At 38.5% G+C, this 25,396-nt stretch overlaps 1 protein-coding gene across 1 annotated transcript in view; it reads right to left on the bottom strand.

Moving 5' to 3' along the window:
* Positions 1-25,396, bottom strand: part of HHIP (hedgehog interacting protein) — a 111,462-nt gene that overhangs the window by 48,300 nt on the left and 37,766 nt on the right. The gene's annotated exons all lie outside the window — the stretch shown is intronic.

The following is a 25,396-nucleotide window of genomic DNA, read 5'->3' as shown; positions in this document are numbered from 1 at the left end:
ACAACACAAGAGCACACAACAGATTTAAACTCAATATTAACCGCTCCAAACTTGACTGTAAAAAACATGACTTCAGTAACCGAGTTGTCGAAGCGTGGAACTCATTACCAGACTCCATAGTGTCATCCCCAAACCCCCAACATTTTACCCTTAGATTATCTACGGTTGACCTATCCAGATTCCTAAGAGGTCAGTAAGGGGCGAGTACAAGTGCACTAGAGTGCCTTCCGTCCCCTGTCCTATTGCTCTCCTATATCTCCTATACCTTTCTTCCATTCCTATATCTCTTCTTCTATTTTTTCATTGATATTTTCTATTACCGTACTATATCTTCTTTTCTATTCTTTCTTAGATATATTTTACTATGAGTATCTCCTCTATAACCTTCATCATGTATTTTACTATGTGTATGTATATATATATATATATCCACTAAAACCCTCATTGTGTATTGGACAAAATAAATAAATAAATAAATAAATAAATACCATATTTTTTGCGGGGGGGGGATCATAGTGAAAATCTAAATTGTGTTAGAAATAATAGTTTATATAGTTACTCTAATAGAAGGTCCTCATACATATTCTAGTTTTGGATATTTTATTTAACGTATGGTCAAAAAGCAGGACATTCTGCCATCCTAAACTGCCAATAAACACAAAAATAGAAAGATAATAATGAAACAGTTAGGGGCTTGGACCAATCAAAATATTACTAATGACAAAATAGAATAACACAGTATAATTTCTGACTCCCTGTTTCCATAAAGATTTTTAATGGACTGTAGCTAATATAGTGGTCATGCAGCTGAAGAGATTATCTTCACATCATTAGAATGAAATATAACACTGAAATGCCTGACTTCATTGCTTAAGGTTTCACTGCTATCTGGTATTATAGTATATAGTTCCCATTGTAAGTCTAAATAAGAACTTGCCCTGACCTTTAATACAGCAAACATTTAAACAAGTTAGTAATATTATTATGAAATGGAACTTAGTGGTTTGGACCACCAAGAAGCCATCATAAAATGTTTAAAAAATATGTTCTGACCATGTGACTTTCCTTACCAGTTATGCAACAGTTTGTTGTGATATAAGGGTCAAACTTTTAAAAAATGACACTTTTGAAGGAGATTTAGAGAGTCTCTATTTTTACAATGATCATATCAACAATTAAACAAGACATGTTACTAATGCATCAAATTGAATTTGCTTGACTCTCCTCCTAAAATGTTGAATACTAGACCAATATTTATTTATTTATTTATTTATTGGACTTATATGCCGCCCATCTCCGTGGACTCGTGGTGGCAATAGAGAATTATGTAATGCACAGTTGCTTTAATGGAGACAAAAATAGTTTAGCTCCATACCTTCAATTATTTAATATTGTGGAAATGCTTATATCCTTATTTATTTATTTGACTGCATTACTGTGACTGGCTAATATAGAATTAAAACATAGAACAGAGTATACAATCAACACCACAATGACAAAAATATAAGATAAAACAACATAAATTGAGGCAGACACCTTTTGTTCTAAACTGGATTTTATTTCTTCATTTAACATACAGACTTATACCCATGTTTTATTATTATTATTTTATTATTATTTATTGGATTTGTATGCCGCCCTTCTCTGCAGACTCGGGGCGGCTAACAACAATGATAAAAAACAACATGTAACAATCCAATTTAATAAAACAACTAAAAACCCTTATTATAAAAACCAAACATACACACAAACATACCATACATAACTTGTAATGGCCTAGGGGAAGGAATATCCTAACTCCCCCATGCCTGGCGACAAAGGTGGGTCTTGAGTAATTTGCGAAAGACAAGGAGGGTGGGGGCCGTTCTAATCTCTGAGGGGAGTTGATTCCAGAGGGCCGGGGCCGCCAGAGAGAAGGCTCTTCCCCTGGGGCCCGCCAAACGACATTGTTTGGTCGACGGGACCCGGAGAAGGCCAACTCTGAGGGACCTTATCGGCCGCTGGGATTTGTGCAGTAGGAGGCGGTTCCAGATGTATTCTGGCCCAATGCCATGAAGGGCTTTAAAGGTCATTACCAACACTTTGAATTGTGACCGGAAACCGATCGGCAGCCAGTGCAGGCCGCGGAGTGTTGCAGAAACGTGGGCAAATCTAGGAAGCCCCACGATGGCTCTCGCGGCCGCATTCTGCACAATCTGAAGTTTCCGAACACTTTTCAAAGGTAGCCCCATGTAGAGAGCGATGCAGTAATGGAACCTCGAGGTGATGAGGGCATGAGTGACTGTGAGCAATGACTCCCTGTCCAAATAGGGCCGCAACCAGTTTTGCTGAAAATAAGATACTGTCTTATATATTTTTTGAACCTTGAAATAAATGCTTGGCCTTATTGCTATGCACTCAATGTCTTATTTTGGGGAAAACAGGGTACTATATATCTTCTATTCTTTCATTGATATGTTCTATTACTATATCTTCTTTTCTATTCTTTCTTAGATATATTTTACTATGAGTATCTCCTCTATAACCTTCATCATGTATTTTACTATGTGTATATAGATATATATATATACCACTAAAACTCTCATTGTGTATTGGACTAACTAACTAACTAACTAACTAACTAACTAACTAACTAACTAACTAACTAACTAACTAAATTCACTTTCCTTTCTGAAGAATGAGAAGGACAAATTTTCTTTGAAACCATTTTGCATTTAATCCAAGAAACTTCTTTAGTTCTGAACTGGATGGCAAGTGAAATGTTTTGAAAGAAAATAAAAATAAAAAAAGTCCAGTTGCCTTTTAGAAAAAGCACTTTGGGACTTTGAGTTAAAAATATTCTTTTTGCCTAAATATGGAGAAATGGTAATTTTGTAGCTGTGATCTATGCAACAGTTTTGGAAGATGAGGACAACAGAGGATGCATCAGTCATAACAAGTGTAAAGAAGCCTATCAAAAATTGGACTTGTTTTTGACAGCATATAATTATACTGTTTGCTTGCTTGTTTATTTTATTCATCTTTTCCTTCAGGAGGGAAAACTCAAGCTACGTTTTCTCCAAGAGTGATAAAACAAGTCAGGGACCGCCTTCTGCCGCCAGAATCCCAGCGGCCAGTTAGGTCCCACAGAGTGGGTCTTCTCCGGGTCCCGTCAACTAAACAATGCCACTTGGTGGGACCCAGGAGAAGAGCCTTCTCTGTGGTGGCCCCGGCCCTCTGGAACCAACTCCCGCCAGAGATTAGAATTGCCCCCATCCTCCTTGTCTTTCGTAAGCTACTTAAAACCCACCTCTGCCGCCAGGCATGGGGGAATTAAGATTTTTTTCTCCCCCTAGGCCGTTACAACTGTATACATGGTATGTTTGTATGTATGTTTGGTTTTTATATATTAAGGGGTTTTAATTTGCTTTTAGTATTGGATTTTACTGTATATTGTTCATGATTGTTGTTAGCCGCCCCGAGTTTTCGGAGAGGGGCGGCATATAAATCCAATAAAACTTGAAACTTGAAACTAGATGTTTGAATTTTAAAAAAAACGTTGAAAATTGCTCCCAGAAAAAGGCTCGGATCCTGTGTTCCGATTCACAAATTGAACTTTAGAAATAAAGCCAAGTTTTCAAAATATTGTTTCTTCCTCTTCCTCACTGCGATATTTTAGTCCTTCAGTTCAGTTTTATCTTTTTAAAAAAAAAAATGAAACAGAACACAGTTTCCTGTTAAAGCCAATTAAAAGAGCGGAGGCAACATTTCGAATGTTGTTTTCTTTTACAACAGTCTAGAATTTCAAAAAAAGGAAAAACACTAATAAAAGCCAGCCATCATTATGATGATGTCATTGTTATAGTTTCCCTTGCAATAACTTAGCAAGTACAAATAATATTTGTAATGTGTGTGACATCATTAATGTAATTCTTCCATTTCTCAAACCTTATGTTATATTTAGACATATTTCCTGTTTGTTGTAAAGAACACCTTCTCCATGGCATCTGTTCCATTAACAAAACTTTGCTGTATATTAAATCATCTTTGCTGAATTACACATGGACATATCAGGCTAGAATTGATCCAGATCCAGAGTGGCAATTCATGGAAAGTGATAATTTATTTATTTATTTATTTTATTTATTTTGTCCAATACACAATGAGGGTTTTAGCGGGTATATATCTATATACACATAGTAAAATACATGATGGAGGTTATAGAGGAGATACTCATAGTAAAATATATCTAAGAAATAATAGAAAAGAAGGTACAGTGTTCCCTCGACTTCCACGGGGGATGCGTTCCGAGACCGCCCGTGAAAGTCGAATTTCCGCGAAGTAGAGATGCGGAAGTAAATTAGGGGACTCGAAACCAAGACTTACGAAGAGAGATTGAGAGAACTGGGCATGGACAGCCTAGAAAAAAGAAGGTCTAGAGGGGACATGATAGCAGTTTACAGATACTTGAGGGGTTGCCACGGTGAGGAGGGGGTCTCTTTATTCCCCAGGGCAACAGAGGGCCGGACGAGGAACAATGGTTGGAAGCTGACCAAGGAGAGATTCAACCTGGAAATAAGGAAGAACTTCCTGACGGTCAGAGCGATCAACCAATGGAACTGCCTGCCAGGGGAGGTGTTGAACTCCCCAACTCTGGACACCTTCAAGAGGAGATTGGACTTCCATTTGGCTGGGGTGCTGTAGGGTTTCCTGCTCAGGCAGGGGTTGGACTCGATGACCTAACGGTCCCTTTCAACTCTATTAATAAAATAAATAAAATAAATAAAAATAAATAAATACACCATTTTTGGCTATGGACAGCATCACAAGCCATCCCTTAACACTTTAAACCCCTAAATTACCATTTCCCATTCCCTTAACAACCATTTACTCACCATTATTACTGGTACTCACCATTGAATAAGACACTTAGTGATCCTGATATTTATAAACATAATTATTTATTAACAATTATTTTTTTTGTTATTTATTTGCAAAAATTATTAGTTTGGTGATGACATATGATGTCATCGGGTGGGAAAAACTGTGGTATAGGAAAAAACCCGCAAAGCATTTTTTTAATTAATATGTTTTTAAAAACCGTGGTATAGGCTATTCGCGAAGTTTGAACCTGCGAAAATCGAGGGAACACTGTATAGTAATAGAACACATCAATGAAAGAATAGAAGAAGAGATATAGGAATAGAAGAAAGGTATAGGAGATATAGGAGAGCTATAGGACAGGGGACGGAAGACACTTTATAATGACTTATAAATTATAGCCACTCCGAGTCCTCAGAGAGGGGCGGCATACAAATCTAACTTAAAAATAAAATAAAATAAATAAATAAATAAATAAATCAAAAACTCCAATCCAATTAACTGACTCAACTGGTTCTTTCTCCTTTTAACTCAGTAAATGATGAAGGCCACATCACCTTAATTCTGTGTGGCCAAACTGCTACCATCGCTCTCATTGTTCCACAACTCCTGATACGTTGTGATGATTATTGGCACTTTGAGTCTTTCACTATGTCTGATTTATTCCATAATGTTATTTTAAGGATGGAAATTGGGAGTAAGCCAGATCAATAAGAACATTTTTGCCTGTAAGTACAATTGATTTTAAATATATATATGGAAATGAAATGAAATTAAGTTTTATCCAAATTGTTTCGAATGAGTTCATGCGGTGAACTGTAGTGAAGTAGCAGAAAATATTGTGCTAAATATAAATCACATAAATTTGAAAATAATTACTAAACTACTTCATAAATATATTCAGAAGAGCTCAATTTTGGACAAAAAACTATGTGTTTACTTGTAATTGTGAAGTATACAAGGTCCTTTTGATGCTCATAATATAACAATATGCATAATATAACAATATGCAGCTGTGAGAGCAATCATGGGCTTCCCTAGGTATGCCCATGTTACACCAACACTCCACAGTCTGCATTGGTTGCCAATCAGTTTCCGGTCACAATTCAAAGTGTTGGTTATGACCTATAAAGCCCTTCATGGCATCGGACCAGAATATCCACGGGACCGCCTTCTGCCGCACGAATCCCAGAGACCAGTTAGGTCCCACAGAGTTGGCCTTCTCCGGGTCCCATCGACTAAACAATGTCGTTTGGCAGGACCCAGGGGAAGAGCCTTCCCTCTGGAATCAGCTCCCCCCAGAGATAAGAATCGTCCCCACCCTCCTTGTCTTTCGTAAGCTCCTTAAAACCCACCTCTGTCGTCAGGCATGGGGGAATTGAGATATTCCTTCCCACCAGGTCTATACAATTTATGCATGGTATATTTGTGTGTATGTTTGGTTTTTAATAAGGGGTTTTAGTTATTTTAAATATTAGATTTGTTTTATGTTGTTTTATTATTGTTGTTAGCCGCCCCGAGTCTATGGAGAGGGGCGGCATACAAATCTAATAAATAAATAAATAAAATAAATAAATAACAGTCATACTATATATCATATGACTGATAAAAGTGATATTGCTTTTCAGAAAATACCAATTTTGTACTCAGATTATATAAATGTATTAAAAATAATTCAGTGTTGTCCTTATGAAACAAAACAATTGCAATCAGCATAGTACAAGAAAATTTCAGAGCTTGAAAGAACCAACAAGTTTGCAAAAGTGTAAAATGTCTTTAAGGAAAAGGCTTTACACTGAAAATAATTTTCCCTCCTGCAAAATCTCAATGACTGTAGGTCATATTTAGTGGCCAACTAAGGTTGAAAAACTATTAAGTGGAAAGGAAAAGAGGCAGGGAGGAAGGGCCAAAGTAAGGTAGCTTAGGAGAAGAGTTTTTCTATACAAAACAAAATTTAATAGTTTAGAAGCTAGAACAAAACCCTTCTTGAGTGGACCTAAATACAGTGATACCTTGTCTTACAAACCTAATTGGTTCCAGGACAAGGTTCTTAAGGTGAAAAGTTTGTAAGATGACACAATGTTTCCCATAGGAATCAATGGAAAAGCGATTAATGCGTGCATGTCCAAAATTCACCCCTTTTGCCAGCCAAAGCGTCCGTTTTTGCGCTGCTGAGATTCCCGAGGCTCCCCTCCATGGGAAACCCCACCTCTGGACTTCTGTTGCCAGCGAAGCACCCGTTTTTGCGCTGCTGGATTCCCCTGCTGGCATTCCCCTGCAGCATCACAAAAACACGGAAGTCCAGAGGTGGGGTTTCCCATGGAGGGGAGCCTCAGGGGAATCCCAGAAGCGCAAAAACGGGTGTTTCGCTGGCAACGGAAGTCCGGAGGCGGGGCATCCCAGCGACGATGGTGGGTTTGTAAGGTGAAAATAGTTTTAAGAAGAGGCAAAGAAATCTTAAACCCCAGGTTTGTATCTTGAAAAGTTTGTATGACGAGGCGTTTGTAAGACAAGGTATCACTGCAAATATAAAAATAAATGTTTGGAATTTGCCCATAGATCAACTCTAAAATTCCTGGTGCAAGTACATAAATACTTACAGTGTTATAAAATGTGCAAATCTTTCAGATGGGGGATAAACAGTTTATTTTCCATTACGGATTTCAAGCTGGAAGGAAGTGTCAAATGACCTATCACAGAACTCTGCTTTAGATCCTGCACTATTCAACACATTAATATATTTGTGTAAAATGGGAGTAGTAAATATCTTAGAAGAAAACACCATGATTCAAGAGTGTCTTGACAAGTTGGAATGCTGGGTAGAAAACAGCACGATTAATTTCAATGGAAACAAATGCAAAGTCCCCCATAATTTCTCTTAAACATTAGATTTGTCACATTGTACATTGTTTTATTATTGTTGTGAGCCGGCCCGAGTCTACGGAGAGGGGCGGCATACAAATCTAATAAATTATTATTATTAAATTATTATTATAATGGCAGGAAATATTAAAAGCACAATATGGGTTGGATCCCATAGGGGAACAATGTATGCAGAAACTGGTTGAATGGATCACAATCTGCTGGAGCAGTTGACAAAAATGTCTCCTTGATTGACTGAATTGTAAAACACTGCCAAAGTCATGCAAGCGAAGGGGAGTGGCCAAGCAAATTCATATAAGCTCAGTCTTCAGGCAGATGGAACTCTCTCTCTATATATATATAAATGTGTGTGTGTGTAACATATTTTTGCTGATAATGACTAATTTAATGCTTATGTTCCATAATTGACTAAGACTATGTCAAAGACCTTGGAGTATTCATATTCAATGACCTAAGTGCTAGAACCCACTGTAACAACATTGCCAAAAAAGCACTAAGAGTTCTTAATCTAATTTTATGTAGATCCTCCTCTGGCAACATTGCACTGCTAACCAGAGCATACAAAACATTTGTTAGACCAATTCTAGAATACAGCTCACCTGTCTGGAACCCACATTGCATTTCAGACATTACTACAATTGAGAGAGTCCGGAAATATTTCACAAGAAGAGTCCTTCACTCCTCTGCTCACAACAAAATACCTTATTCCACCAGACTTGAAATACTGGGATTGGACAATTTACAAGTACGTCGTCTCCGATCTGCTCTAAATATAGTTCATAAAATCATATACCAAAATGTCCTTCCTGTTAATGACTACTTCACCTTCAACCGCAGCAATACACTAGCACGTAATAGATTCAAACTAAATGTAAACCGCTCTAAACTTAACTGCAGACAATATTTCAGCAACAGAGTGATCAATGCCTGGAATGCACTACCTGACTGTGGTTTCTTCCCCAAACCCCCAAAAACTTTAACCTTAGATTGTCTACAGACGACCTCTTCCCGTTTCTAAAATGGGCATGAATAAGTACACCACTGTGCCTACCACCCCTGTTCTACTGTCCTATTGTCCTCTTTTATTGTTACTTTTTACTTACGTTAGGTTTATACAAACCACTAGCATCCTATACATGTTTGACACATAAATAAATAAAATAAATAAATAAACCTTGTCACCTTTGATCTGACCTACATGTAGTTCACAAAATCATTTACCACAATGTCCTACCTGTTGTACATACTCCTGATCAGTTGGAGGATGATGAAGATATTGAGGACTCAGATTCAGATAGTGTTTATGAAGTAGTGGGGGGGGGGGGGGTTTACAGATAGTAGAACAGGTGGGAGGCCAGCCACAGGATGGGGCTATGAGTTCAGGCTCTAGCGAGGGAGAATCAGATGCTCGCCGGGTTAATCCTAAATTCAGAAGGATTCAGAAACGCAGAGAGCAAAGGTCTGGAAGAACATATTAAGGAGAGGAATGGGTTAAATAGTGTAGTGAGGTAATTGGCACATCAGGGGGCTAGTGGAGAAGAAGGGTGGAGTTTCAACGTTGCTGAAAAGAAATATGGAGGGGGTTTTCGCCACGCTAAAGTATTGTATTGTATTTAGTCAGTGTTGCTGTTTTTTACAGCTATGTAGCTAGGAAATAATCTTGTCTAAGTGAAGCAGGAAAAAGAATGTGAGGAATGCGGCTAGAAGAGAGATAACGGACCGATTGATGTCTGGAACGTGTTGAAGTACGTACAAGAGAGCAGAGAAATAAACGGAATTGCTTTATTCATGAAATGATGCATTTAATGAGAGTTATTTGTAATTACTAAACTTCTACCAGAAACCAGAACACTACCTGTCAATGATTTCTTCAGTTTCAACCACAACAATACACGAGCACACAATCAATTCAAACTTAATGTAAACCACTCCAAACTCGACAGCGGAAAATCTGACTTCAGCAACAGAGTAATTAATGCCTGGAATGCACTACCTGACTCTGTGGTTTGTTCCCCAAACACCAAAAACTTTAACCTTAGACTATCTAGAATCAAACTCACTCCATTCCTAAGAGGTCTGTAAGGTGTGTGCATAAGTGCACCATTGTACCTACCTTCCCTGTCCTACTTTCCTATTGCCTAATTTGCTGTACCTACTTTGCTAATGTTTATGTTTATACCAATACCTACTACTTTGTACCTACTTACATATTTTGTACATACAAAATAAATAAATAAATATATATATAATAGAATAGAATAGAATAGAATAGAATTTTATTGGCCAAGTGTGATTGGACACACAAGGAATTTGTCTTGGTGCATATGCTCTCAGCGTACATAAAATAAAATATACATTTGTCAAGAATCATATGGTACAACACTTAATGATTGTCATAGGGGTCAAATAAGCAATGAAGAAGCAATATTAATAAAAATCTTAGGATATTAGCAACAAGTTACAGTCATACAGTCAACATGGGAGGAAATGGGTGGTAGGAATGATGAGAAAAACTAGTAGAATAGAAGTGCAGATTTAGTAGAAAGTCTGACAGTGTTGAGGGAATTATTTGTTTAGTAGAGTGATGGCATTCAGAAAAAAACTGTTCTTGTGTCTAGTTGTCTTGGTGTGCAGTGCTCTGTAGTGACATTTTGAGGGTAGGAGTTGAAACAATTTGTGTCCAGGATGTGAGGGGTCTGTAAATATTTTCCCCGCCCTCTTTTTGACTCGTGCAGTATACAGGTCCTCAATGGAAGGCAGGTTGGCAGCAATTGTTTTTTCTGTAGTTCTGATTATCCTCTGAAGTCTGTGTCGGTCTTGCTGGGTTGCAGCACCAAACCAGACAGTTATAGAGGTGCAGATGACAGACTCAATGATTCCTTTGTAGAACTGTATGAGCAGCTCCTTTGGCAGTTTGAGCTTCCTGAGCTGGCGCAGAAAGAACATTCTTTGTTGTGCTTTTTTGATGATGTTTTTGATGTTAGGTGACCATTTTAGGTCTTGAGATATGATTGAACATAGAAATTTGAAGGTCTCTACTGTTGATACCGTGTTGTCTAGTATTGTGAGAGGTGGAAGGGTTTCTCCTAAAGTCTACCACCATTTCTACGGTTTTGAGTGTGTTCAGTTCTAGATTGTTCTGGTCACACCACAAGGATAGTTGTTCAACTTCCCGTCTGTATGCAGATTCATCATTGTCTCGAATGAGTCCGATCACTGTTGTATCATCTGCAAACTTCAGTAGTTTAACAGATGGATCGTTTGAGATGCAGTCATTAGTGTATAGAGAGAAGAGAAGTGGTGAGAGTACACAGCCTTGGGGGGCACCTGTGCTAATTGTAAATGTTTCTGATGTGATTTTTCCTAGCTTCACCTGCTGCTTCCTGTCTGTTAGGAAGCTTGTGATCCACTTACAAGTGTGTTCAGGTACCGCTAGCTGATTTAGTTTAGTAAATAGATAAATACATAAGATAATGTGAACTTTCAAATTGCATCATTTGCTTTGATCAGTCCAGAGGTTTTGCAGCCTTCAACTATATGCAGACAGAAAGTGCTGCACAATTGTCTGTAACTTGAAAATATTTACTCCATATTACTTAAGAATGCATACACTTCTGTTGTGGTTTCTGATCATCAGAGCCAGTGCCGAGAGTTGATGGGCAAATAAGATGGAAATAATATGATACCCATCTGGAAATTTGGTTTGGCATAGAAAATTGGCTACATAAAATATAATCAACATTTATATAAGACCAAATGAAATTAAACTGGTGCAATGCCGAACGTTCTAATAGAGTGTTTTTACTTCAAACACCAATCCTTCTGTCCCCTTTTTCCAGACTATGAAAAAGTCCTTAAATATGTTTTTTCTGTTGGGCCTAATTTAGTGTATTTTCACAGCAACTTGTTAACAGTCTTTTATGTTTTATATAATCTCTTGGGTGGTTTGCATTTGAAGTTTAAAACTTGTTTACACACACTTTAGAAAACAGATTAAGTTTACGGTAAAGCAGCTGCTACAAACCGAAGTTACAGTAATTGCTTCTCTGAATGTCTATTGCAGAACTGTTCTAGAAGCAGACAGACTTCCAAGGTTTCGGAGATGGATATGAAGACGACAGGGTTTGAATTTGGGAGGCTTCCCATGAATAGATGTAGAAACACAGAAGACTGACGGCAGAAAAAGACCTCGTGGTCCATCTAGTCTGTCCTATTGCTCTCCTATATCTCCTATACCTTTCTTCTATTCCTATATCTCTTCTTCTATTCTTTCATTGATATGTTCTATTACTATACCTTCTTTTCTATTATTTCTTAGATATACAGTATTTTACTATGAGTATCTCCTCTATAACCTTCATCATGTATTTTACTATGTGTATATAGATATATACCCACTAAAACCCTCATTGTGTATTGGACTAACTAACTAACTAACTAACTAACTAACTAACTAACTAACTAACTAACTAACTAAATAAATAAATAAATAAATAAATAAATAAATAAATTCCAATCTATTTAGCTTTAGTAATATGGCAATATAATATATGGCCAGTCTATGTACTAGGAGCAATTCTAAAATTCTTTACAGTCCCTGAAAAATCTATTTCACTGAAATTGCTGATTGTTTCAGTTTATGAGGTTATATCTACATTTAATTTAGCTAAGGACCAATGGGTAAGGATTGTTTTAAATTTGTCTGAATAGGGACAAACTACAACTTTTCCTAATCTTTCACCATGATAGTTAAGATTTCTGGGAATTCCTGATCTAACAATATTAGATTTGGGGAACATAATTAGCCTGTCATAGGAGTCAAATATTTTTGAAGACATATTTTTAATATCTTAAAAAATATTTTAAACTATTTTCAAAACTCTCTTTGCTTCCAGATTTGTCATTATTATCTATGTGCAAACTTCAGGTTGTATACTTTCGGCTTTTTTCATTCTTTGCAGAAATAAAACAACAGGGAAGTATTCTAGCTGCACTGCATTTTGGTCAGAAGTTACAAATTTGGGCCAAAGTTATTTGTTTTGGAGAGCTATTGTGGGTCTTAGCTGAAACCCCGCCAATTGAAAATATGCCAGAATGCACATCATGTTCATGAAGGAGAAAGATTTCCCTATGATTATACTAAGTATGAACAGCCATACAAGGAAAAGCAAACACATCTGCGCTAAGCACTATGATGGCTAGCACATTATAAATACCTTAAGAAAGTAAATTTAGAGACCTGATCTTCCTAGATTAGATAAACCTCTGCAATGTCATAACAGACCTCCCTGGTGTTAGAACTACAAAATGTCTATATTAATTTAATCACTGTAAGTTTGTGTTTGGCTTGAAGAATAGAAAAAGTCTGCTGTTTCTGACTTTATCAACTTTCTATTATTTATCCTGTCAAGTTAAGCAAGCCACATAAACATTGGAGGCAGAAACATTATTCGCTTCATCATAACCTTCCATTAGCGCTGTGCTACCAGGCTCCAATAGAATTAAAAACAAGAAGTCAGGTTATTCTGTCAGCTATGTTATTTTGTTAGCTATGCGGGCCAGAAATGTTGGTCTCTTCAGGGGAGGTGTTTTCCTTCCCTCTACCTGTTCTAAAAAGAAATATTTTTAAAAAGACTGCTGCTGTGTCTAAGCTTCCTTCAGGTCCTCAGCTGAAACCAGGCTGCTGTTGTAAGCTGATTGGTCGCAGCCATTCTGGCTCGACTAAATAAGGAGCTGACTTTATTTATTTATTTATTGGATTTGTATGCCGCCCCCCTCCGTAGACTCGGGGCGTCAACTAAGCAATGTCGCCTGGCGGGACCCAGGGGAAGAGCCTTCTCTGTGGCGGCCCCGGCCCTCTGGAACCAACTCCCCCCAGAGATTAGAAATGCCCCCACCCTCCTTGCCTTTCGTAAACAACTTAAAACCCACCTCTGCCGCCAGGCATGGGGGAATTGAGATCCTCTTTCCCCCTAGGCCGTTTGGTTTTAATATTAATAGATTTTAAATCATTTCTAATACCAAATTACTGTACACTGTTTTATTGTCGCTGTTAGCCGCCCCGAGTCTCCGGAGAGGGGCGGCATACAAATCCAATAAATAAATAAAATAAATAAATAAATAAATAACAACAATGATTAAAACAGCATGTGACAATCCAATAATAAAACAACTAAAAACCCCTATTATAAAACCAAACATACACACAAACATACCATGCATAACTTGTAATGGCCTAGGGGGAAGGAATATCTCAACTCCCCCATGCCTGGTGGTATAAATGAGTCTTGAGTAGTTTACGAAAGACAGGGAGGGTGGGGGCAATTCTAATATCCGGGGGGAGTTGGTTCCAGAGGGCCGGGGCCGCCACAGAGAAGGCTCTTCCCCTGGGGCCCGCCAAATGACATTATTTAGTCGACGGGACCCGGAGAAGGCCAACTCTGTGGGACCTTATCGGTCGCTGGGATTCGTGAAGTAGCAGGCGGTTCCGGAGGTAATCTGGCCCAATGCCATGTAGGGCTTTATAGGTCATGACCAACACTTTGAATTGTGACCGGAAACTGATCGGCAGCCAATGCAGGCCATGGAGTGTTGAGGAAATGTGGGCGAATCTTGGAAGCCCCACGATGGCTCTCGCGGCTGCGTTCTGCACGATCTGGAGTTTCCGAACACTTTTCAAAGGTAGCCCCATGTAGAGAGCGTTGCAGTAATTGAATCTCGAGGTGATGAGGGCATGAGTGACTGTGAGTAATGAGTCCCTGTCCAAATAGGGCTGCAACTGGTGCACCAGGCGAACCTGGGCAAACGCCTTCCTCGCCACAGCTGAAAGATGATGTTTGCCGCTCTCTGTTAGCCTGAGTGTGCCGCACTAAGCAGACAAGCTAGCGCAGTGATGGTGAACCTATGGCACAGGTGCCACAAGTGGCACGCGGAGCCATATCTGCGGGCAAGCAAGCCGTTGCCCTAGCTCAGCTCCAACGTGCATGTGTGTGGCAGCCAACTGATTTTTGGCTCGCACAGAGGCTTTGGGAGGGTGTTTTTGGCTTCCAGAGAGCCTCTCGGGAGATGGGGGAGGTTGTTTTTACACACCTCTAGATCCAGGGAAGCCTTTGGAGCTTGGGGAGGGCGAAACACGAGCCTATTGGGTCTACTAGAAGTTGGGCAACAGGCCGTTTCTGGTCTCTACAAGGCCTGCAGGTGGCAGGGGAAGCTGTTTTTGCCTCCTCCCCCAGTCATTGAATTATAAGTATGGGCATTCATGCATGTGCGATAGTGCGCACACGCTCTTTTGGCACTCGAGGAATAAAAAGGTTCACCATCACTGGGCTACGCTTTCATTGTTAGAGCAAACCCACCTAAAACAAGCCCCTCCAAATGGGACAAACCAAGAGGGTCTTGGTCTCACCTTCGCATAGGCCTGGCTGGCCCAGTGCAGGGTCAAATGTTTTTTGTGGGGGTAAATGTTACTCTATTCATCTTCTTGTGTATCCAAAATTGCAGGGGAGCTGCTGACCCATATCCCATCTAAATGATGACTAGTGGAAATAACTCCACATACTGTTAGCCACATCCAACTTCTTCCAAGATTCATATAAGTTTGAGAATCACACAAATCGGATGCTAAATACACTCTTTACTCCTCTACTCCTCTACACTCTTTACTACCCTGTACCATCTTGACAAGAAAAAATGGAAAATTGTGTCTCTCCTTTTCTACACAAGACTTTTAAGACTAGACACAAGAACAGTTTTTTTCCGAACGCCATCACTCTACTAAACAAATAATTCCCTCAACACTGGCAGACTTTCTACTAAATCTGCACTTCTATTCTACTAGTTTTTCTCATCATTCCTATCCCCCATTTCCTCCCATGTTGACTGTATGACTGTCACTTGTTGCTTATATCCTAAGATTTTTATTAATATTGCTTCTTCATTGCTTATTTGACCCCTATGACAATCATTAAGTGTCGTACCACATGATTCTTGACAAATGTATATTTTATTTTATGTACGCTGAGAGCATATGCACCAAGACAAATTCCTTGTGTGTCCAATCACACTTGGCCAATAAAATTCTATTCTATTCTAATTGTTATAAAGTGAAAGAAATTAGCATTGGGTTAATAAGTAGGAAGAACACATTCAGATTTAAAAGGGCCAAAGACATTATAATAAAAATCTGCTTTAAAAATGCTGATTTACTGTAATTCCAGTTTACTTAAGAATAAAACTAGTTGAAATCAATAATTCATACTCTCTAGTAAGTGTACTTAAAATTGTCATGATAATTATATACTGTATATTAAAACAATAAAAGTATTCTACGGAGAGGGGCGGCATACAAATCCAATAAATTATTATTATTATTATTATTATTATTATTATTATTATTATTATTTGAAACAAAACTACACACTTCTACTTATTGTAGCATAGAAAGAAAAGATTATAGCAAAAGAGACTAGAAGGTATTTTAGATCTCTTATAGCAATTTGCGTCTACTAGTATTGTACAGTATCTCCAGTGGGTTGGATGAGAGTCACATTTTTTAAAGAGGAAGTTGTTAAATACATCGAGGAAATGCTGTGGTTAAGTCTCATAAGCCCAATATTTTGGATTTAAATTGTTGGTGGTTACTCCTGCTAGAGGATGCCATGATGTGGCTATTAGATTTGTTTTCGTTCCTCTTTCTTTCCCTTTCTTAAATTATACATATTTTAAGTGACATGTCATTTAACTGTTTTTTTATGACTACAACATTCCGCTGCCTACAACAAATTACATATCAGAAGAAGATATTCTGAACACTTCTTAAATAGATGAATGTTAAAATTGAGTTGTACATATAACAAAACAGAAACGTAGATTGTCTAACACTGTGTGTGGGATGCAGCTCTAATTCATACAGTGCACAGAAAAGAAACTGGCAGCCTTGATCATACTACACACATCTCCATAATAACAGGTTATAAAGCATACAATTTCAAGAACACCCACAATGAAAACTAGACTTTCCAAACAGAGACTTGTTTTGGACTAAGTTCAGTTCATTGGCACCAGGGGATTCTTCTTGAGGAAACACAGGACATTAAACCTATACCATGTGCTTATAAAATGATAAAGAATTAGCATCCTTCTTCCTGGACATACTTCTAGTCTAAGATACTGGGCACAACATCAACTTTCTATAATCTTCAGCATAAACATACTGCCCACATGTCATCAAAGTGTTCTACGTATAGTAGCATTCATTAAAGTGATCTTGTTCAGATTTATAGATTTCTATAAAGTTCAAGATGTATTATTGACAGCTAAAATTAATGTATGTCTTTATTATTATTATTATTTATTAGATTTGTATGCCACCCCTCTCCGCAGACTCGGGGCGGCTCACAGCAATGACAAAAACAATATACAGTAACAAATCTAATATTAAAGTTTAAAATAACAATTTTACATTAAAAAGCCTAAAAAACCCCAATATATATAAAAAGCATACACACAAACATATCATACATACAGCTACATAGGCAAGGGGGGGGGGGGTGTCTCAGTTCCCCCATGCCTGACGACAGAGGTGGGTTTTAAGAAGTTTACGAAAGGCAAGGAGGGTGGGGGCAGTCCTGATCCCTGGGGGGAGCTGGTTCCAGAGGGTCGGGGCCGCCACAGAGAAGGCTCTTCCCCTGGGTCCCGCCAGACGACATTGTTTAGTCGACGGGACCTGGAGAAGGCCAACTCTGTGGGACCTAACCGGCCACTGGGATTTGTGCGGCACTTTATTCGTGTGCACTTTAGCTTATTCAAACCTAGTTTATGAACTTTATGACATGTACTAATATGTCTTTTTATATTTTACATCTGTTGTTTTAACATTTGCAGTTTTTAACAATTGTTGTGCAGCCCATAGTAGGGGTTGGTGAGATAGGTGGATATATACAAATGTATTAATAAATTAATTAAATAAAAACTTATTTCTGATCTTTAAGAAAATGGGTGATTCAAATATTCAGTTATTTTATAAATGTTGGTAAGAAAGGAACAAAGTAATATGATATACAGTGATACCTCGTCTTACAAACCCTCGTCATACAAACTTTTCGAGATACAAACCCGGGGTTTAAGATTTTTTTGCCTCTTCTTCCAAACTATTTTCACCTTACAAACCAAAGCCGCCGCCACTGGGATGCCCCGCCTCCGGACTTTTGTTGCCAGCAAAGCGCCCATTTTTGCGCTGCTGGGATTCCCCTGAGGCTCCCCCCTCCATGGGAAACCCTGCCTCAGGACTTCCGTGTTTTTGTGATGCTGCAGGAGAATCTCAGCAGCACAAAAACAGGCACTTTGCTGGCAACGGAAGTCCGGAGGTGGGGTTTCCCAGCGAGGGGAGCCTTAGCGAAATCGCAGCATCACAAAAACACAGAAGTCCGGAGGTGGGGTTTCAAGGACTTCCGTGTTTTTGCAATGCTGCGATTTCGCTGAGGCTCCCCTCACTGGGAAACCCCACCTCCGAACTTCTGTTGCCAGCGAAGCACCCGTTTTTGCACTGCTGGGATTCCCCTGCTGGGATTTCCCTACAGCATCACAAAAACATGGAAGTCCGGAGGTGGGGTTCCCCATGGAGGGGAGCCTCAGGAGAATCCCAGCAGCGCAAAAACAGGTGCTTTGGTTGGCAAAAGGGGTGAGGTTTGGGCTTGCACGCATTAATCACTTTTCCATTGATTCCTATGGGAAACATTGTTTCGTCTTACAAACTTTTCACCTTACAAACCTCATGCCGGAACCAAGTTCGTAAGACAAGATATCACTGTATTGTCATACTGATTAACTAAACTCAGAGAATAGATATAACTTGATAGATGTTACATCTTATTTTATATATGCACATTCTTTGAGCAATCATAGTATTTATGAACAGAACATGAATTTTATCAAATTTAAGAGATGCTCAACAAGTAGCTTATAGTATGCCAGCAATTCTATTTTTTGTTAATTGCTATTTAAATTATAATCAGATGAGACTTTATGAATCTTAAAACACTTAAAATCTAAGCTATATTTTGTGTTGTTCTCTGAACAGATCAGTTTTGGATTATGCTATAATGTGCATATGCAGTAAACTGTGTTCGTGGAAAAACAACAACTACTGACACAATAGTTTGTCCTGTCTGGGATCCTATTTTTCTATTATTATTATTATTTTTAAAATGCATACTATGTAAGTTACAAACATTCACCAGTGCTTAAGCCTGTTGTCTCAAGATCTTAGACAATCAATTAGAAAAGATGGAAAGTCATCCCATTATTTTAAAATATAAAAGAGCCACAAATTCCTATATTGTTAAAAATGAATAATTTAAATATTTAAAGAGATGCCTTTAAAAAATAATAAGCTAAAATACTTATAACATTGTGAAGTGTCATATTTTTAACTGCTGTTGGTTCCCTAAACAATTTTAATTACTTCCAGAATTTATAGGAAATATGACTTTAGAAAGTCACTTGTGTATTCAATGTCTTCTGTTTCAATATGATGAATAGCGTACTAAACGATAGCTATGGAGTTGTTCTTAGGAAGTTTTGATTGACTTTGAATGATCTGATACCAACATCTTAAAAGAGCAGAGATATGACACAAATTAATCATGGTCTCTGCATATCGGGGCGGTGCAGCAGGTGGAGTGCTATACTGCAAGCCACTGAAGCTGACTGTAGATCTGTAGGTCAGCGGTTCAAATCTCATCACTGGCTCAAGGTTGACTCAGCCTTCCATCCTTCCGAGGTGGGTAAAATGAGGACCCAGATGGTGGGGGCAATAGGCTGGCTCTGTTAAAAAGTGCTATTGCTAACATGTTGTGAGCCGCCCTGAGTCTAAGGAGAAGGGCGGCATAAAAATTGAATGAATGAGTGAATGAATGAATGAATGATCTTCCATTTAAAAAGCATGTATAAAGTTTCTACTGGAGATAGTGAGTAGCTATTTTATTACATAGTGGCTATTTTATTACATTGCAGAATGCAATCCTTTTCGGAGTAGAAGAAAATAATGAATCTGACTTAGCAAAGGTACGAAACGTCATCCAGAACCAGCATGCATAAACAATTGCCCCTGAAGATATGATAGAAGTTACCAGAAATGGCCCTGAGCACAGCTAAAGCAATGGCTCAGTGTCCTCCCGTTTCTGCAGAGTGGCATGCAAAAATGAGCCCACAAAACAACAATTCATCAAGACCATAAACTCCATTGGCAGAAACAATACTAATTACAACAAACTTAGATCCAGACCAGATCTATCTCTCCTACAACATATCCGCTCCCGTGTACTGCTGGCAGAACTTAAGACATGACTGGATCTTGGAGAAACAAACTTATACATAGATTACGGTGCTGAATACATCAAATTCAAGACCCACAATCCATCCTACATCTTCCAACCTACCATCCTTCAACAACAAATTGACATGCCAAGTACCACCAACCAGGAATAGGAAAGTGTGCCTCTTACTTCCTCAATCAAATACAAAACCAATCTCAAATGCAAACTAATATTTTGATATTGTGGTCTGTGTATGTATGTTTATATAAAGATAGTGAAAAAACAAAAAAAATCTTTTAATAAATTAAATATTTATTGCAGGCCTACAGATAGATGAAGGGCAGATGCAGCTTTTAAATATGTAACAGAATGTGCACACATGATAGGATCTATTAATGATACCTGAGAGAAGCCCATTATATGGGATGTTTGAGAAATCACATAGCTAATATCTTGTCTAATCATTACTATATTCATTCAGCCAGAAATAAAAATTAGATAGAGCTGTATATAGGAAATGTTAGTAAATGAAAATAAAAATAATATTTGCATTTTCTTTATAAAATATATTTATTGAAGGCTAGTATTGGCACTTTAATAAACATATTTTATTGACATGATCTGGAAAGAAAACATATGCCCAATGTATAGGTATATGTATTTTACAAGAACAAAAAAAACCCCTTTCTTTTCTGCAGACTATTTACTAAGTCTGCACTACTATTACTACTAGTTTTTTCTCATCATTGTTATCACCCATCTCCTCCCGCTTATGACTGTATGACTGTAACTTGTTGCTTATATCCTTAAGATTTCTATTAATATTGATTGTTTCCTGCTTATTTGACTCCTATGAAAATCATTAAATGTTGGACCTCATGATTCTTGACAAATGTATATTTTCTTTTATGTACACTGAGAGCATATTGACCAAAGGCAAATTCCTTCTGTGTCCAATCACACTTGGCCAATATAGAATTCTATTCTATTCTATTCTATGCTATGATTCATTCATTCATTCATTTATTAGATTTGTATGCCGCCCCTCTCTGAGGACTCGGGGCGGCTCACAACATATCTGAACAACATAACAATACATCTAAAAATTCAATTAATATAGTTAAAAAGACTTAAAAACTCTAATGTAATTCTATCATATTCTTTAATGTATATATTGATGACATATCTTTGCTTTTATCAATAAATTACAATAAATAAATTGTAGCGAACTATTCAGATAACGCAAGGAATTATATAGAAATATTGTACAGTATTGGCTTTTTTAAAAAGGTAGAAGTCACTTTACGTAACTGACTGCGCTGTGGCGTTCAGCTGTAGAAAGAAACAAAGAAGCAGATATAGTTCAAGATTTAGGGAAACTTTCTATTAAAATTTAAGCCATTGTGACATGTAAAAACACGCCACAGCTTGGAGGAGTCTGTCATCTGCACCTCTATAACTGTCTGGTTTGGTGCTGCAACCCAACAGGACCGACACAGACTTCAGAGGATAATCAGAATTGCAGAAAAAACAATTGCTGCCAATCTGCCTTCCATTGAGGACCTGTATACTGCACGAGTCAAAAAGAGGGCGGGTAAAATATTTACTGACCCCTCGCATCCTGGACACAAATTGTTTCAACTCCTACCCTCAAAATGTCTCTACAGAGTACTGCACACCAAGACAACTAGACACAAGAACAGTTTTTTCCCGAACGCCATCACTCTACTAAACAAATAATTCCCTCAAAACTGTCAGACTTTCTACTAAATCTGCACTTCTATTCTACTAGTTTTTCTCATCATTCCTTTCACCCATTTCCTCCCATGTTGACTGTATGACTGTAACTTGTTGCGTATATCCTAAGATTTTTATTAATATTGCTTCTTCATTGCTTATTTGACCCCTATGACAATCATTAAGTGTTGTATCACATGATTCTTGACAAATGTATATTTTATTTTATGTACGTTGAGAGCATATGCACCAAGACAAATTCCTTGTGTGTCCAATCACACTTGGCCAATAAAAATTCTATTCTATTCTATTCTATTCTGTTCTATAAGGTGGGCTGAGGTCAAGGAGTCTAGCACATATATTCTTAACAGTCTCTCTCCAGTATTATTCACTTCCCTGAGATATGTTTTCCCTTTCGTGGAGGGTCTTTCATTCTCCTTGGGTGATTTATGCTTTCATGATGTTGCTATATGATTTATGATTAAAATACTATTATCATTTTTAATACAATATCATAGCTTCTTCCCACCAGGTGGGAGGAAGCTATGGTTATTTCCCCATAATTATGACCTATAAAGCCCTTCATGGCACTGGACAAGAATATATCCGAGACTGCCTTCTGCTGCACGAATCCCAGCGACCGATTAGGTCCCACAGAGTCGGCCTTCTCCGGGTCCCGTCAACTAAACAATGTCGGTTGGCGGGCCCCAGGGGAAGAGCCTTCTCTGTGGCGGCCCCGACTCTCTGGAACCAGCTCCCCCCAGAGATTAGAACTGCCCCTACCCTCCTTGCCTTTCGTAAACTCCTCAAAACCCACCTTTGTCATCAGGCATGGGGGAATTGAGATATCTCCCCCAGGCCTATATAATTTATGTATGGTATGTTTGTAGGTATGTCTGCTTAAAAATGGGTTTTTTTAACTATTTTAATTTTTAAACTGTATATTATTAGATTTGTTATGAATTGTTTTATTGTGTTGTGAGCCGCCCCGAGTCCACGGAAAGGGGCGGCATACAAATCTAATAAATAAATAAATAAATAAATAATAAATAATAAATAAATAAATAAATAAATAAATAAATAAATAAGTAAATAAATAAGTAAATAAATAAGTAAATAAATAAATAAATAATCAATCAAACAAACAAAGAAACAAACTAGCTAGCTAACTAACTAACTAATTTATTTATTTATTTATTTATTCCAAGTAGCATGGCTTGTCAGTAGCAATGATACCTGTAAATTAGGAGAGTTATAATCCAATGCTTCTGGAGGATACTTTATTGGGTCATGTGACAATATGATTTTTATACAATTGCTTTGTTAGTTTCCATCATATATGTTTTCTTCAGTATTTGACTTTCAAACAGCAAATTGTTTTCATAGATCTTATCAACTTCTATACTCTTTCATAATTGCTTTTAACCAAGCATCCTTAATTTAAGAAACCTAAAGTTTATAATATACTAAAATGCTAGCTCTTGACTCAGATTAATAAAGAGGTATATAAATAAAATCAGACTGCAGTTAAATTTAGACTTTTATATCAATTTTAATCTCAGTATTTAAATGCCATGCTGTTTTAAACAGATCTAGACTTTAAACAGCTAATACAGTGATACCTCGTCTTACAAACCCCTCATCATACAAACTTTTCGAGATACAAACCCAGGGTTTAAGATTTTTTTTGCCTCTTCTTACAAACTATTTTCACCTTACAAACCCACCACCACCACTGGGATGCCCTGCCTCCGGACTTCCGTTGCCAGCGAAGCACCCGTTTTTGCGCTGCTGAGATTCCCCTGAGGCTCCCCTCCATGGGAAACCCCACCTCCAGACTTCCGTGTTTTTGTGATGCTGCAGGGAAATCCCAGCAGCACAAAAACGGGCGCTTCGCTGGCAATGGAAGTCCGGAGGTGGGGTTTCCCAGCGAGGGGAGCCTCAGTGAAATCGCAGCATCGTAAAAACACAGAGGTATGGAGGTGGGGTTTTGAGGACTTCAGTGTTTTTGCAATGCTGCAATTTTACTGATGCTCCCTTCGCTGGGAAACCCCACCTCCGGACTTCCATTGCCAGCGAAGCGCTCATTTTTGTGATGCTGGGATTCCCCTGCAGCATCGCAAAAACAAAGAAGTTGGGAGGTGGGTTTTCCCATGGAAGAAAGCCTCAGGAGAATTCCAGCAGCGCAAAAACAGGCGCTTCAGCTGGCAAAAGGGGTGAATTTTGGTCTTGCACGCATTAATCACTTTTCCATTGATTCATATGGAAAACATTGTTTCGTCTTACAAACTTTTCACCTTAAGAACCTCGTCCCGGAACCAATTAAGTTTGTAAGACAAGGTATTACTGTATATGTGATAGTACTTTCAGGTAAATATCTTTTTGATGCAATCGTGTAAAAATAATCCTAGATTTAGAAAATATACCATTGTTTTATGATAATCCTAACATAGCACATATCTTTCCATGAATTTTCTTCAGTCACTATACCATTCAGTTGTTAATGCATTTACTAAAGTATAACAGATTCACTTAGCTATTCTGTTTTCAGTTAATATAATTTAATAAAAACCATTCCATTTATTTTAATGAAAGTTTTCCATTTACTGTAATAGGTTAATATCTTAATTTTGCAAACAAAATAAATGTTTCTAAAGGAATATGTTGTGACACAATCAAAATTAAGAAGGAAAAGGACTTTTTCTATATGCAAATTACAGTGGAGAATTTGATTTTAATATAAAAAAAGACCTATCCTTTTAAATAGCTGGTGCAGTGAGAGCTCCCCCTTCTGTATATAACAGCATTTGGTAAAACAGTGATCCCTCGATTTTCGCGATCTCGATCTTTGCGAAACGCTATATCGCGATTTTTCCACCCGATGATGTCACTCTCTTCCTTCCTCATCTTTCTTTCTCTCTCTCTTTCTCTATCTTGCTTCTTCCTCTCTCACACTCTCTTCCTCCCTCTCTCATCTCTTTCTTTCCTTCTCTCTCTTTCTCTATCTCTCCCCCTCTTGCTGGCGGGCGGCGGGTGGCGGGCGGGCGAGCGGGGGCATCAGCGAGGAGCCGGGGTTTCCCCTTTGTGTGGGCGGCTGGGAAACCCCGATCTTCGTCTGCTCGCAAAGGGGAAATCCCGATTCGGCTCCTCGCTGCTGCTGCGCTACCGAGCAGATCAGCTGCTGGGCGGCCGAAGGAACCTTCCCTGGGTCTTCCCGGCCGCCCACGCAAAGGGGAAACCCCGGCTCCTCGCTGATGCCCGCCACTCGCCCGCCCGCCAGCAAGAGGGGGAAGACCCAGGGAAGGTTCCTTCGGCCGCCCAGCAGCTGATTTGCTCGGTAGCGCAGCAGCAGCGAGGAGCCGAATCGGGTTTCCCCTTTGCGTGGGCAGCGGGGAACGCAAACGCCACCATCTACGCATGCGCGGCCATAGAAAAAAAGGGCGCGCATGCGCAGATGGTGTTTTTACTTCCGCAACCCTACATCCCGAAAAATCGATTATCGTGAGGGGTCTTGGAACGGAACCCTCGCGATAATAGGGGGATCACTGTAGACAGAATGAATCTATATCATAGAAATAATTTATAAAGAGCTGCCATTTTAA

The sequence above is a fragment of the Erythrolamprus reginae genome, chromosome 7 (assembly GCF_031021105.1).
Source record: "Erythrolamprus reginae isolate rEryReg1 chromosome 7, rEryReg1.hap1, whole genome shotgun sequence".
NCBI lineage: Eukaryota > Metazoa > Chordata > Lepidosauria > Squamata > Dipsadidae > Erythrolamprus > Erythrolamprus reginae.
Note: the sequence above shows the minus strand (reverse complement) of the source record. Positions and strands in the feature narration are given on the sequence as shown.